The following is a 13,174-nucleotide window of genomic DNA, read 5'->3' as shown; positions in this document are numbered from 1 at the left end:
AGTTCCCTGTCCCCCCCCCCGATTGTGCCCCATTTTCTCTCCCCTTCGCCAGTGGCCAGTTCAGAGCTCGGGTTTGGGGGGTTTCCCCCATTTCCCCTGCAGGGATTTGTCCTTGTGCGGGTGGGAAATGGTTCCCCCCAGTGATTCCTGAGCTGGGCAGAGGGTGAATGGGCAGAGGCTGGGGGGGCCCTGAGACAGGGACACCTCTGGGCTGGGCTGAGGGGGGGGGGCTCTCTCTGCTGGCAACGGGGCCTGGGAAGGGCCAGGAAGGGGAGGGAGGAACAAGTGTCCCCCATGGAGACGGCCCAGCCCCAGGTTTCCCAGTCCAGCTACTCCCCCCCTCCCCCACCCTGCCCAACCCAGCAGTCCCCCCGCCCCAGTTACATTCCCAGACCCCCCAGCCAGTGACTTTCTCAGTCACAGCCAGCGACCTTCTGACTCCAGCCCCACTCCTCGAAAATCTTCCCACTTTTCTCTCCAGATGTGTGACTGAGATCAGGGCTCTTATCGCACTGAGCGTGGCCCTGTTCTGCCAGGTGCTGCAGAGACCCCAGGTGAGATCAGACCCCACTGTTGTGCCAGGTAAAACTGAGACCTGGACCGAGATCACAGCCCCCTTTGTGCCAGGCAGTGCACCACTGTGGCCCAAACTGCTGCCTCCATTGTGCTGGGCACTTCAGAGACCTCGACTGAGATCTGTGTCCCCGTTGGGTCTGGCATTGCAATTACCCCGACCCAGATCCCGCCCCACCACTGTAGTGGCCACTGCACTGATCCTGACAGAGATCCTGGCTCCACATTTTGCCAGGCACTGCAGGGGCCCTAAACAAAATCCAGGATCCTGTAATGCCAGGAGTTGCAGAGACCCCGACTGAGATCAGTCCCCCTATTGTGCAGGGCTCTGCACAGACACTGAGCAAGATCAGGGTCCCCATTGTGACAGGTGCTGCACAGACACCCAGGGTATCTCTACCCTGCCGTTAAACCCCCCAGCTGGCCCATGCCAGGTGACTCAGGCTCACAGGGCTCAGGCGAAGGGGCTGGTTAATTGCAGTGTAGATGTCTGGGTTGGGCTGGAGCCAGGCTGTAGGACCCTGCGAGGTGGGAGGGTGCCAGACCTTGGGCTGCAGCCCCAGCCGGAACATGGACACCACAGTTAAACTGCCCTGCAGCCTGAGCCGTGTGCGCCCAAGTCAGCGGGCATGGGCCAGCCGCCGGTGTCTGACTGCAGTGTAGACGTGCCCACAGGGGCCTTGCCACAAAAAGCTCAGAGGCTAAATAGTCCAATGGTGGGAGGCGAGTCTCCATTTTACAGATGGGGAAACTGACATTCCGAGAGCTGAAGTAATTTGCTAAAGTTTGCATGGAGAATTTGGGACAAAACTGGGAACTGAACCCAGATTGTTTGAATTCTTGCCTCTCCCCTTTACCCCAAGCCCAGTGTGTGTGTGTACAGCTTGTTTTGGTCTGTGTCTGCCTTGCATTGGCTTCCAAGGGAGGTTGTGGCATTTCCTTCGTTGGAGGTTTTTAAGACCAGGTTAGAGATACACCAGTCTGGGAATGTCTAGGGATACTTGGTCCTGCCTCAGCACAGGAGGCTGGAGTAGACGCCCTCTCATGATCCCTTCCAGGCCTACACTGAAATATTTCTGTTTTGTGCTGTGCCCTGTTCTATGCTGAGCTGTTTTGCATGGTGCCATTTGTGACTGCACCATGTTGTGTTGCATAGTTTTATGGTGCATTGTTTTGCCTCAGTGTATTTGGTGCCTGTGTCGTGCTGGTTTGAGTTCAGCTCTCTTTCATTGTGTAATTTGGTCCTAGGGTGTATTAGTTAGCATTGTGGTGTTTTCTTTTCCTTTGTATTGTCTTTGTATGCTGTGTTTTTTTTTTTTCTGAATTGCCTGACATGTTGTGGGTTTTACTCTGTACGTTGTGTTTTATACGTATCTATTTCATAGCATCAGAGACATGTAGTGCTGGACAGGAGCTCAAGATGTCATAAAGTCCGGCTCTCTCTATTGGGGCAGGACCAAGTCTATGTAGATTCCCTCTGGCAGAGCTTTGTCCTACCTGCTTGTCACGGAGTCTCTGGGCGATGCCCTGGAACTGCTCCCCACGAAGCCAGGCAGGACTTTGGGGAGCCTCCTCTCCCTTGGAGCAGACTGTCTCCAGGGTAAGAAGCTCACACGGCTTCACCTCCTGGGTCTCTTCTTGGAGCATTCAATATCCTCTGCCCCTCCGTGCACTTTCAGGGGCGTCCTGGGGAAGCCAGAGGGTCCTGCCCCCCCACTTTGCAGTCAGACGTGACTCAGCCAGCCAGTAAAACAGAGGTTTATTTGATGACAGGAACACGGCCATTTATGCACACTGGGGACTTAAGAAATGCCTAGGGGAAACTGAGGCACCCACACAGTATTCAGAGGAATCATTAAGAACAGCCCCACTTCGTCACACTGTTCTTAAAAACTTCCAGGGACAGAGACTCCACAGCCCCCCTTGTAAGACTATTCCCGAGCTGAACTGCCTTAGCTCTGGGGACCCCCCCACAGATTGTAGTGGTGAGCAGCTCTGGAGAGAGAGGAGACCCCCGTGAGTGGGCAGCTGGGTCAATAGCCTAAAGTTGGGAGGTGAAACATTGATGTGTCCAAGGTCACCCAGGCTGCCCTGACAGAGCTAGAAATAGATCCCAGTTCTAGTGCCACCGTACTGCTGGTTTGGGCACTGAAGGGCTCTGCCACACTGGTGTTTTAGGCAGTGGTGCAAACTCTTAGTATAGACAGAATTTACACCGGTGCACTCGGATTGGCACTGGTGCACCATGTCCCAGTTTGAAGGTTTGGGATGTGGGGGGACAGTGACCTCTCTGAGGCCTGGGGCTGACTGAACAGTGCAGCTGGTAGCAGAGGGGCAGCAGTGAGTGCTGGAGGTATGAGCCAGGAGCAGAGCCCCACAGGGCTGGACACTGACTTCTCCTGACACAGGACACCGCCCCCCCCCCCCCCAGCTGTGTGCAGGGACTGCAGCTGAGCTGCCCTGCCAAGACAGCCTGTGCATCCATGGGCAACGCACCTCTTCCTGCAGCCTAATGCAATGGGGTCTGGGACCTTTCCAACCTGCGGGTGATGGGGCTCGGGCATTAACGGGGTCTGTTCCTGGCTCTGTCCCTGTCCTGCTTGGTGGCCTTGGGGAAGTCACAGCCCCTCTCTGTTTTCCTCCTGCCCAATGTCTGCTTGGACTGTGATCTCTTTGGGGCAAGGACTGTCCCTCTGTCTGTGCAGTGCCCAGCACCATGCGGGTGCTGATCTCAGTCAGGGTCTCTGCCGTGCGCAGCACGATGGGGCCCTGAGCTCCATCAGTGTCTGTGCAACGCAAGGCACAGTTGATAGACTCACAGACTGTAAGGCCAGAAGTACTAACCCTTCCCTGTATCTACTGGAAATACCTCGCCTGATGCATCCTAGGACTGCATTAACCTATTTCACGGCCACACCACATTGGCAGCTCATAATTACCCTGTGATCAACCAATACACCCAGGTCTTTCTCCTCCTCTGTCACTTCCAACTGATAAGTCTCCAGGTCATTGCAAAAAATCTTGTCAATAGTCCCTAAGTGCATAATTTTGCAATATTAATTTTCATCCCATTTCTATTACTCCAGTTTCCAAGGTCATGCAGTTCTTAACATAAGAAAATAAGAAAGGCCGTACCGGGTCAGACCAAAGGTCCATCTAGCCCAGTATCTGTCTACCGACAGTGGCCAATGCCAGGTGCCCCAGAGGGAGTGAACCTAACAGGCAATGATCAAGTGATCTCTCTCCTGCCATCCATCTCCATCCTCTGATGAACAGAGGCTAGGGACACCATTCTTACCCATCCTGGCTAATAGCCATTTATGGACTTAGCCACCATGAATTTATCCAGTCCCCTTTTAAACATTGTTATAGTCCTAGCCTTCACAACCTCCTCAGGTAAGGAGTTCCACAAGTTGACTGTGCGCTGTGTGAAGAAGAACTTCCTTTTATTTGTTTTAAACCTGCGGCCTATTAATTTCATTTGGTGACCCCTAGTTCTTGTATTATGGGAATAAGTAAATAACTTTTCCTTATCCACTTTCTCAACATCACTCATGATTTTATATACCTCTATCATGTCCCCGCTTAGTCTTCTCTTTTCCAAGCTGAAGAGTCCTAGCCTCTTTAATCTTTCCTTGTATAGGACCCTCTCTAAACCCCTAATCATTTTAGTTGCCCTTTTCTGAACCTTTTCTAGTGCTAGAATATCTTTTTTGAGGTGAGGAGACCACATCTGTACACAGTATTCGAGATGTGGGCGTACCATGGATTTATATAAGGGCAATAATATATTCTCAGTCTTATTCTCTATCCCCTTTTTAATGATTCCTAACATCCTGTTTGCTTTTTTGACCGCCTCTGCACACTGCGTGGACATCTTCAGAGAACCATCCACGATGTCTCCAAGATCTTTTTCCTGACTTGTTGTAGCTAAATTAGCCCCCATCATGTTGTATGTATAGTTGGGGTTATTTCTTCCAATGTGCATTACTTTACATTTATCCACATTAAATTTCATTTGCCATTTTGTTGCCCAATCACTTAGTTTTGTGAGATCTTTTTGAAGTTCTTCACAATCTGCTTTGGTCTTCACTATCTTGAGCAGTTTAGTATCATCTGCAAACTTTGCCACCTCACTGTTTACCCCTTTCTCCAGATCATTTATGAATAAATTGAATAGGATTGGTCCTAGGACTGACCCTTGGGGAACACCACTAGTTACCCCTCTCGATTCTGAGAATTTACCATTAATTCCTACCCTTTGTTCCCTGTCCTTTAACCAGTTCTCAATCCATGAAAGGACCTTCCCTTTTATCCCATGACAGCTTAATTTACGTAAGAGCCTTTGGTGAGGGACCTTGTCAAAGGCTTTCTGGAAATCTAAGTACACTATGTCCACCGGATCCCCCTTGTCCACATGTTTGTTGACCCCTTCAAAGAACTCTAATAGATTAGTAAGACACGATTTCCCTTTACAGAAACCATGTTGACTATTGCTCAAGAGTTTGTTTTTCTATGTGTCTGACAATTTTATTCTTTACTATTGTTTCAACTAATTTGCCCGGTACCGACGTTAGACTTACCAGTCTGTAATTGCCGGGATCACCCCTAGAGCCCTTTTTAAATATTGGCGTTACATTAGCTAACTTCCAGTCATTGGATACCGAAGCCGATTTAAAGGACAGGTTAAAAACCTTAGTTAATAGTTCCGCAACTTCACATTTGAGTTCTTTCAGAACTCTTGGGTGAATGCCATCTGGTCCCGGTGACTTGTTAATGTTGAGTTTATCAATTAATTCCAAAACCACCTCTAGTGACACTTCAATCTGTGACAGTTCCCCTGATTTGTCACCTACAAAAGCCAGCTCAGGTTTGGGAATCTTCCTAACATCCTCAGCCGTGAAGACTGAAGCAAAGAATCCATTTAGTTTCTCCGCAATGACTTTATCATCTTTAAGCGCTTCTTCTGGTATGATTTTCTTGTCCTCCATAGTGGCAATCCCTCCCAGCTTTGTGTCCCACTCCCACTTTTTGTGCCAAGGTCACTAATAAAAATGTTGAGTAAGATTGGTCCCAAAACTGATCTCTGAGGAACTCCACTAGTAACCTCCCTCCAGCCTGACAACTCATCGTTCAGTATGACCTCCTTGTAGACTCCCCTGTAACCAATTCTTTATTAACCTTTCACCTCCTGGGTCTCTCCTTGGAGCATTCAGCATCCTCTGCCCCTCCGTGCGCTTCCCACCGCGTGCCCGCCCAGGCAAGGTCCTGGGGGGGCCACAGGGCCCTGCCCCCCTACTTTGCAGTCAGACGTGACTCTTAGTAAAACAGAGGTTTATTCGATGACAGGAACACGGGCTAAAACAGAGCTTGTAGGTACAGAGAACCTCAGCCGGGTCCATTCTGGGGCCCAGCGAGGCAGACCCCCACGTCTGCCCTCACTCCTCGTCCCCAGCCAGCTCCTAACTGAAACCCCCTCCAGCCCCTCCTCCTCTGGGCTTTGTCTGTTTCCCGGGCCAGGAGGTCACCTGATCTCTCTGTTCACCTTTAGCCATCCCCTTCCGGGGGGAAGGGCCCCAGCCCTTTGTTGCTAGGATACAAAGTGTCGGCCATTTATGCACACTGGGGACTTAAGAAATGCCTAGGGGAAACGGAGGCACCCACACAGTATTCAGAGGAAACATTAAGAACAGCACGTCAGCAGAGCAGACGCACACACCATAGTTCCATGTGGAATACGCAGCATTCGTTGCCACACAGGCTGGGCGATTTTTCACGGGCCCAGCTTGATATGCCTGGCTGGGGTGGGTTCATTTGGACAGGAGTCTGGGGCTATGATAGTTTGGGATGTTCCTTTTTGCATAGTCAGTTCTTTCCCTTTATTGTATTACCCCCGCCTGTGCCCGATGCCGCTCCCTTCTTAACTTGCTTTGGTTATTTCAGTTCCAGTTTTTAAATGGGATCTAAGAATTGCAAAGCGGAATGAAAGATAAACAAACAGAACCATTTGAATTTTGGCACATAGCTGGTAGAACGATACCTAGTGACAGTCTGCTGTAATTACCTGGTTCCCTACAGCATTTTCTGGTGGGGCGGATAAAGCAATGTCACAGAGCCAAATGCGCGTTTTAGGGCGAAAGGGCTCGTCAGGTGTTTGCTCTCTAAGGAACATGTCACCGGCCAGGGCTTGCAGTCTGTCAGGAGTGGTGCGCTGGGTTGTATTTAGGAATCTCAAAAGAAAAGGTTAAGACGGCTGGTTCACAATATCCAGTGAAATCTTGCAAACAATTATACAAATGGACCCTACTGCTATTAAAACAACATGGTATTAATACTGATTCAAAACTGACATTAAAATTATGAGAGAAACGCATGAGAAATGAACTGACACCTAATTACCATTTCTTAATGCCTAAAGTTTTGACACTCGCTCACACCATCTTTTTTCAAAGCAATGCACAGCACACAGTGAAGTTAATGAATGAAAGCACACCCATTATTGACTGCTTTGTGTTGCATGAGCATCTGATTAAACACCTGATTAAAACTGTACCACTGTAAGTGGAAATGCATCAACCCAGCTTAGCTCCAAGGTGTTTAGATGTGAATGAAAAGTTTCTAAATTAAATACATGGCAGAATGGTTAATGGGGAAAATACACTGAAATGCCTCTACCCAGTCCTGTTGACTTCTTCTCCTCCCCCCATGAGTTCTGGCCTCTTGGTCAACTCAGCTCCCAGCCCCACATCAGCTGTGCCCTCTCCCAGCCTAACCCATTTCTACTGCAATTCTTCATCCTCCTCGTCCAGGCAGGGGGTTGGCGCCACAGCCCCTAAGGCACCTGCGTTAATCACTGTCTCACACTGGGGCTATTTAGATTTCAGGGAATGATTTCTCAGAATTACTGACTCTGGGAGGTGGGATAGAGGAGAGGCTGAGAGGGTGTTTGCTCTTAGGGCCATGTTCAACCCTGGTAGGCTCCATGTTACCTCATCCTCCACCCTCCCCCATGTGTCTCTGCTCATGTGTCAGTGTTACCTTCTGATCATAATGCCACTCGCCTCGGCAGAGCTCCCAGACAGGAGCTACATCACGAGGGGGTTACAGTACTGAGAGTAAAATACATCACAGGGAGGGTGTGATTATCCTGAAATGAAACATTCCAGTCTAGGAAGTGAAAGAATTCAAGTACTTCATTACTTAAAATGACGCTCGAAAGGATTGGATTGTTATGAATAAGTTGCAGTAACTGTTGATTTCACTGTACGCACACAGATGAAAAACTATTTCTATAGGTAATATACAGAAATGCTTCTGGAGAAAGTCCAGTTTGATTTAAGGATATTTACACTATATTTTGCGTGTGACATTGACAATTTCTCTTTGAACAGTTCTATGATTTGGCTTTTGGAATCTCAGCAGTTACTGTTATTAAATAATTGTTGTCTGACGACCCCCATAACTTCCCACAGCTCTGAACATTGAAATTGTAAACATGGAAAAAAGGGCTTAAAAATAAATATCGCTATCAATTGAAATTAACAGAAAGAAATAGACAAAATTTATTTTGTCAAACCCACCTAACAGCAATTGCAATATGCTAGGGGATGGAAATTCATAGCTAAGACACCAACCTTAATTCTGCCCTGTAGTGACACCAGGCAATTGCCGTAGGGCTACGAATTAGGCATTTCAGTGTATAAAGTTCCAGATTAGATTATACTGATTTGTAAAGACATGTGAAATCTTTCCCTCAGAATATCACCTTCACTAGTTTTTTTTTTTTTATTGGTGATTCCCAGAAGTCAATAGATAAATAACATTCTATCAGTTATGAAGTGGCCGTTTCATATTTCTGGGGAGTGTCTGTAATTTTGCACTAGGGGCCAGGTCCTTGGAGAGACGGAACCTTGGTTCCATTTTAACTTCTCCATGCTCAGCAGCTTCTGGAATTTGGTTCAAAGTATTTACATGTTTCCCTGCCCTGTTCTTAAAAGTGCTGCTATAGAAAATGGGCAGGGGCAGGAACTCACTGCAGGATCAATAGCTGAGTCCCTTAGATATTTATAGCTCATGGGAAGGAGGACGGGGATTGGTGGGTGTCTGGGGATTTAATAATAAACACACAAATATCATTGTTCTTAGTGAATTTTCATCTTCTAATTCCCATAACCCACTAATGATCCCTGGCTGCCCCCAGCAGTCTGGGGAGGGAGAACTAGTAAACTCCTGGGGCCAGTGTGGAACCTAACGCACAAGGATCTTTTTGTGGCCGGCTCAAAGTCACCCAGAGTGAAATTCACTTCCCTGGATAAATCCCTAGTTGCTGGGCTCTGCAGAGGGGTGGGGAGGTGAATTCCATCCCCCATTCTTGAGCATGGACCCCCCCTCCAATGCCCCCCCCCAATCACAGACAGTACCCCTGCCTTCCCCTGCAGTGACGGACCCACTAGATGCTGCCAGAGCCGTCTGCTATGGGACCTGGAGGGGACAGAGGCCCAGCTCCAGAACTGCTACCTCTGCCCACAGTCCCCAACCTGTGCTGGAGTTGCCCTGGCTTTCCAGTCTGCAGATGGGTCTAGGTGTACCCAGCCCGTGCACTTACCACACACAAACTTCCTCAGAACACACATCCCAGAATGGGGAAAGACCATCTGGGCTGGCTGCAGTCTCCCCTTGCTGCTGTGAGAGGAATGGGGTGGTCCCTCATATAGGACACAAACATTCCCAGGGGCAGAAGGGAAATGTAGTTTCTTCCAGGGGCTTGAAAATGTTTGATTTAGAGTCCTGAGCTCTGTCATCCTGTTCGTCTCCTTCTGCCACTTTCAGATCTCTTGGAGAGACAAGGTGGGTGAGTTAATTTCTTTTAGAACCAATTAAAATACGTCTCTTTGATAACTTGGGACCAACATGGCTACAACAACTCTTTTCCATTTGTAACCCCTTCCCCTCTCATCTCCTCCTGAGCTGAGACTGTCCCATGTGATGGGAGAATAAGGGTTCAGTCCTGTAACTGGATTGGGTCGTTCCAGCACTGACGGGAGTGAAAGCCTGTGTTCAGCAGCAGCTCTGGGACTCGACGCATAGGGAGAAGATTATGGACAGAATTCACATCCAGTGCAGAATTTCTTTTTTTTTTTTTGCATGAAGAAAATAAATTCTACCCAAGAAGTGCTGCAGTTCTGTCTTTGACCCACCCTGTCGCACCAGAACAGCCAACAGCCAACTCAGTTGATCTTGGTGGGAAATTGTTGCCCTGAGCTATACCCCAAATAGGAAGAGAGTTAGTGGGTGCAACTTGGGAGAGTCCTCAGACATGGCTGCTTCTGGGGATGGGGAGAGGGTGGTCATTCTCTACTTGCAAGAGGGTGTGGAAAGGGCACAGGAGGAGCAAATGTCCCCTATGGAGACTCCCCAGCCCCAGGTTATCCAGTCCCAGACACTTCTTCCCCCGCCATACCCCAAACTTCTTAACCATTCCAACCATCAGTTGCCAGTCTTCCCTCGCTGCTAGCCCTTCCTGACTGGCAGAGACCCTCTAAGCCAGTAGTGTGTCAGGGCTCAACCCTCTGGCTGAGGCCTCAGGGCACTTTCTTCCCCTCTCGGGGTACCATGCCACAGGGGCCCCACAAATCTACATTGCTTAGGCTTTGGCTTCAGCCCTGGTGGTGGGGCTCAGGGCCCTGGACTTCAGCCCCATGTGCTGGGACTTCAGCTTTCTGCCCCGGGCGTCAGCGAGTCTAATGCTGGCCTTGCTTGGCCCCCCTGAAACCTGCTAGTGGCCCCCTAGGGAGCCCCAGACCCCTGGTTGAGAGCCACTGCCTTAAACCACAAACCACAGCAATGTTCAGGTTACTGCCAGTCATAGAATCATAGAATATCAGGGTTGGAAGGAACCTCAGGAGGTATCTAGTCCACCCCCCTGCTCAAAGCAGGACCAATCCTCAACTAAATCATCCCGGCCAGGGCTTTCTCAAGCCTGACCTTGTCCCAAAGGACCAGTCACTTACTTACGTCAATTGAATCTTAGACTCACAACAAAGACAATATTTGTAGCCAGTCCTGTCATAATCTGTATTAAGACTTATTTAAAAGGAAACGAGAGTTGTTTACAAAGTTAAAGCGGGTAATCCTATAGATGCAGACAACTTACAGTCTTAAATTTCAAAAGATAATAGAAGCTTCTATAATATGCAAGCTCTTTATCTTCCTTAGGACAAACCCAGAGTAAGCAGCTGGGGATCTCTTCCTTATGCCTAGAAACTTTGTCCCCCAGAGTCCAATCAGCAAACAGATAATCAGTTCCTTCTGTATGGTTTTTTTTTAAAATCCCCTTCCTGCCATGTGCTCTGAACTGAAAACTCAGCCAATAGGAAGTCAAGAGCACAACAACAATCTTTTGTCTTCTTTAACATCCCGTAATAGTCCATCTGGTGTTGATGGACCTTTCCTGCCAGGCAGCATGTAATGCATTCTGTTGCCAATCAGCACTTCACCTAGGTAAAGTCTCTCTCCTGTCTGGTGATTTACATAGCCACAGAGGGTCACAATACAACTAGTCAGATATTAACCCAGGCAGCAACTCACAAGCATTGAATAAAGTCTAAACACATTCTTATCATTCTAATACCTGTCTTAACAATACTAACATAGGTGAGCCAGACTGATTCCAGCTATGCTATTGTCAATGTTCAGTTAAGACATGGGGGCTTTTGCAAGAGCTAACACCTTATCTGCCAGTGTCACAGGCAGGATAGGCAGGGATGGTGTCTCTAGTCTGTGTTTTCCAGAGGCTGAGAATGGGTGACAGGATGGATCACTTGATGATCCTCTGTTCTGTTCATTCCCTCTGAAGCACCTGGCATTGGCCACTGAGCTAGATGGACCATTGATCTGATGCAGTGGGCCATTCTTATATTCTCAGTCTCTATGAGGAGTATCTATTCATTTGGACTCACTGGGGAGACACAGAAAGAAACAAGATGTGCTGAGGCAAGAAGGCCCAGTCTCAGAGCCCCCAGGTTCACGCTTTTCAAAAGCTAAACCTAGGCCCAGCCCATGAAAGGGGCACTCCCAGGAGAGATTGTATAAAGGCTGGAGAGAACCTGAGAGAACTGCTTGGGGACAATGAAGAGAGAATCCCCCAGAGTGACTCCTTGGATTCTGCTCTTCTCTGGCCTTTGGTTTATAGAATGATAGAACTGGAAGGGACCTGGAGAGGTCACCAGTCCAGTCCCCTGCACTCAAGGCAGGGCTGCGTATTATCTAGACCATCCCTGACAGGTGTTTGTCCAGCCTGCTCTTAAAAATCCCCAATGATGGAGATTCCACAACCTCCCTAGGCAATTTATTCCAGTGCTTAACCACTCTGACAGTTAGGAAGTTTTTCCTAATGTTCAACCTAAACCTGCCTTGTTGCAATTTAAGCCCACTGCTTCTGGTCCTATCCTCAGAGGTTAAGAACAACAATTATTCTCCCTCCTCCTTGTAACAACCTTTTATGTACTTGAAAACGGTGATCATGTCCCCTCTCAGGCTTCTCTTCTCCACACTAAACAAACACAATGTTTTCAATCTTCCCTCATAGGTCATGTTTTCTAGACCTTTCATCATTTTTGTTGCTCTTCTCTGGACTTTCTCCAAGTTATCCACATCTTCCCTGAAATGTGGCGCCCAGAACTGGACACAATACTCCAGTTGAGGCCTAATCAGTGCAGAATAGAGCAGAAGAATTGCTTCTTGTGTCTTGGGGCTGGTCTACACTGCGGGGGGGGGGGATCGATCTAAGATATGCAACTTAGCTACTTGAATAGCGTAGCTGAAGTCGAAGTACCTTAGATCGAATTACTTACCGTCCTCACGGTGCGGGATCGACGTCCGCAGCTCCCCATGTCGACTCCGCTACCGCCGTTCGCGTTGGTGGAGTTCCGGAGTCGACAGGAGCACGTTCGGGGATCGATATATCACGTCTAGATGAGACACGATATATCGATCCCCGAGAAATCGATTGCTACCCGCCGATACAGCCGGTAGTGAAGATGTACCCTTGCTTACAACACTCCTGCTAAAACATCCCAAAATGATACTTGCTTTTCTTGCAATAGTGTAACACTGTTGACTCATATTTAGCTTGTGATCCACTATGACCCCCAGATCCGTTTCCGCAGCACTCCTTCCTAGGCAGTCATTTCCCATTTTGTACGTGTGCAACTGATTGTTCCTTCCTAAATGAAGTACTTTGGATTTGTCCTTATTGAATTTCATCCTATTTACTTCAGACCATTTCTCCAGTTTGTGCAGATCATTTTGAATTTCAGTTCTATCCTCCAAAGTACTTGCAACCCCTAGCAGCTTGATATCCTCCGCAAACTTGATAAGTGTAACAGAGAGACTCCCAGTGGCAGAGGGTTTCACCATGTCTCAGAGGGTTACACCCTGGTGGGAGGGGGCTAGGCCTGTACTGGAATAAGGGCACTTTGTGCTTCACAGTGTGGCAGAACCTAGAATGTTCGTTAGCAGGGAAAAATGCTGGGGGGAATCAACATGTGGAATGGACAAAAGCCCCGTCTGAATTCTCTCACATTGCCGTTCTTGTCCTGGC

The sequence above is a fragment of the Mauremys mutica genome, unplaced genomic scaffold (genome assembly GCF_020497125.1).
Source record: "Mauremys mutica isolate MM-2020 ecotype Southern unplaced genomic scaffold, ASM2049712v1 Super-Scaffold_100100, whole genome shotgun sequence".
Classification (NCBI taxonomy): domain Eukaryota; kingdom Metazoa; phylum Chordata; order Testudines; family Geoemydidae; genus Mauremys; species Mauremys mutica.
The sequence above is the reverse complement of the archived record's forward strand: the minus strand, read 5'-3'. Positions refer to the sequence as shown.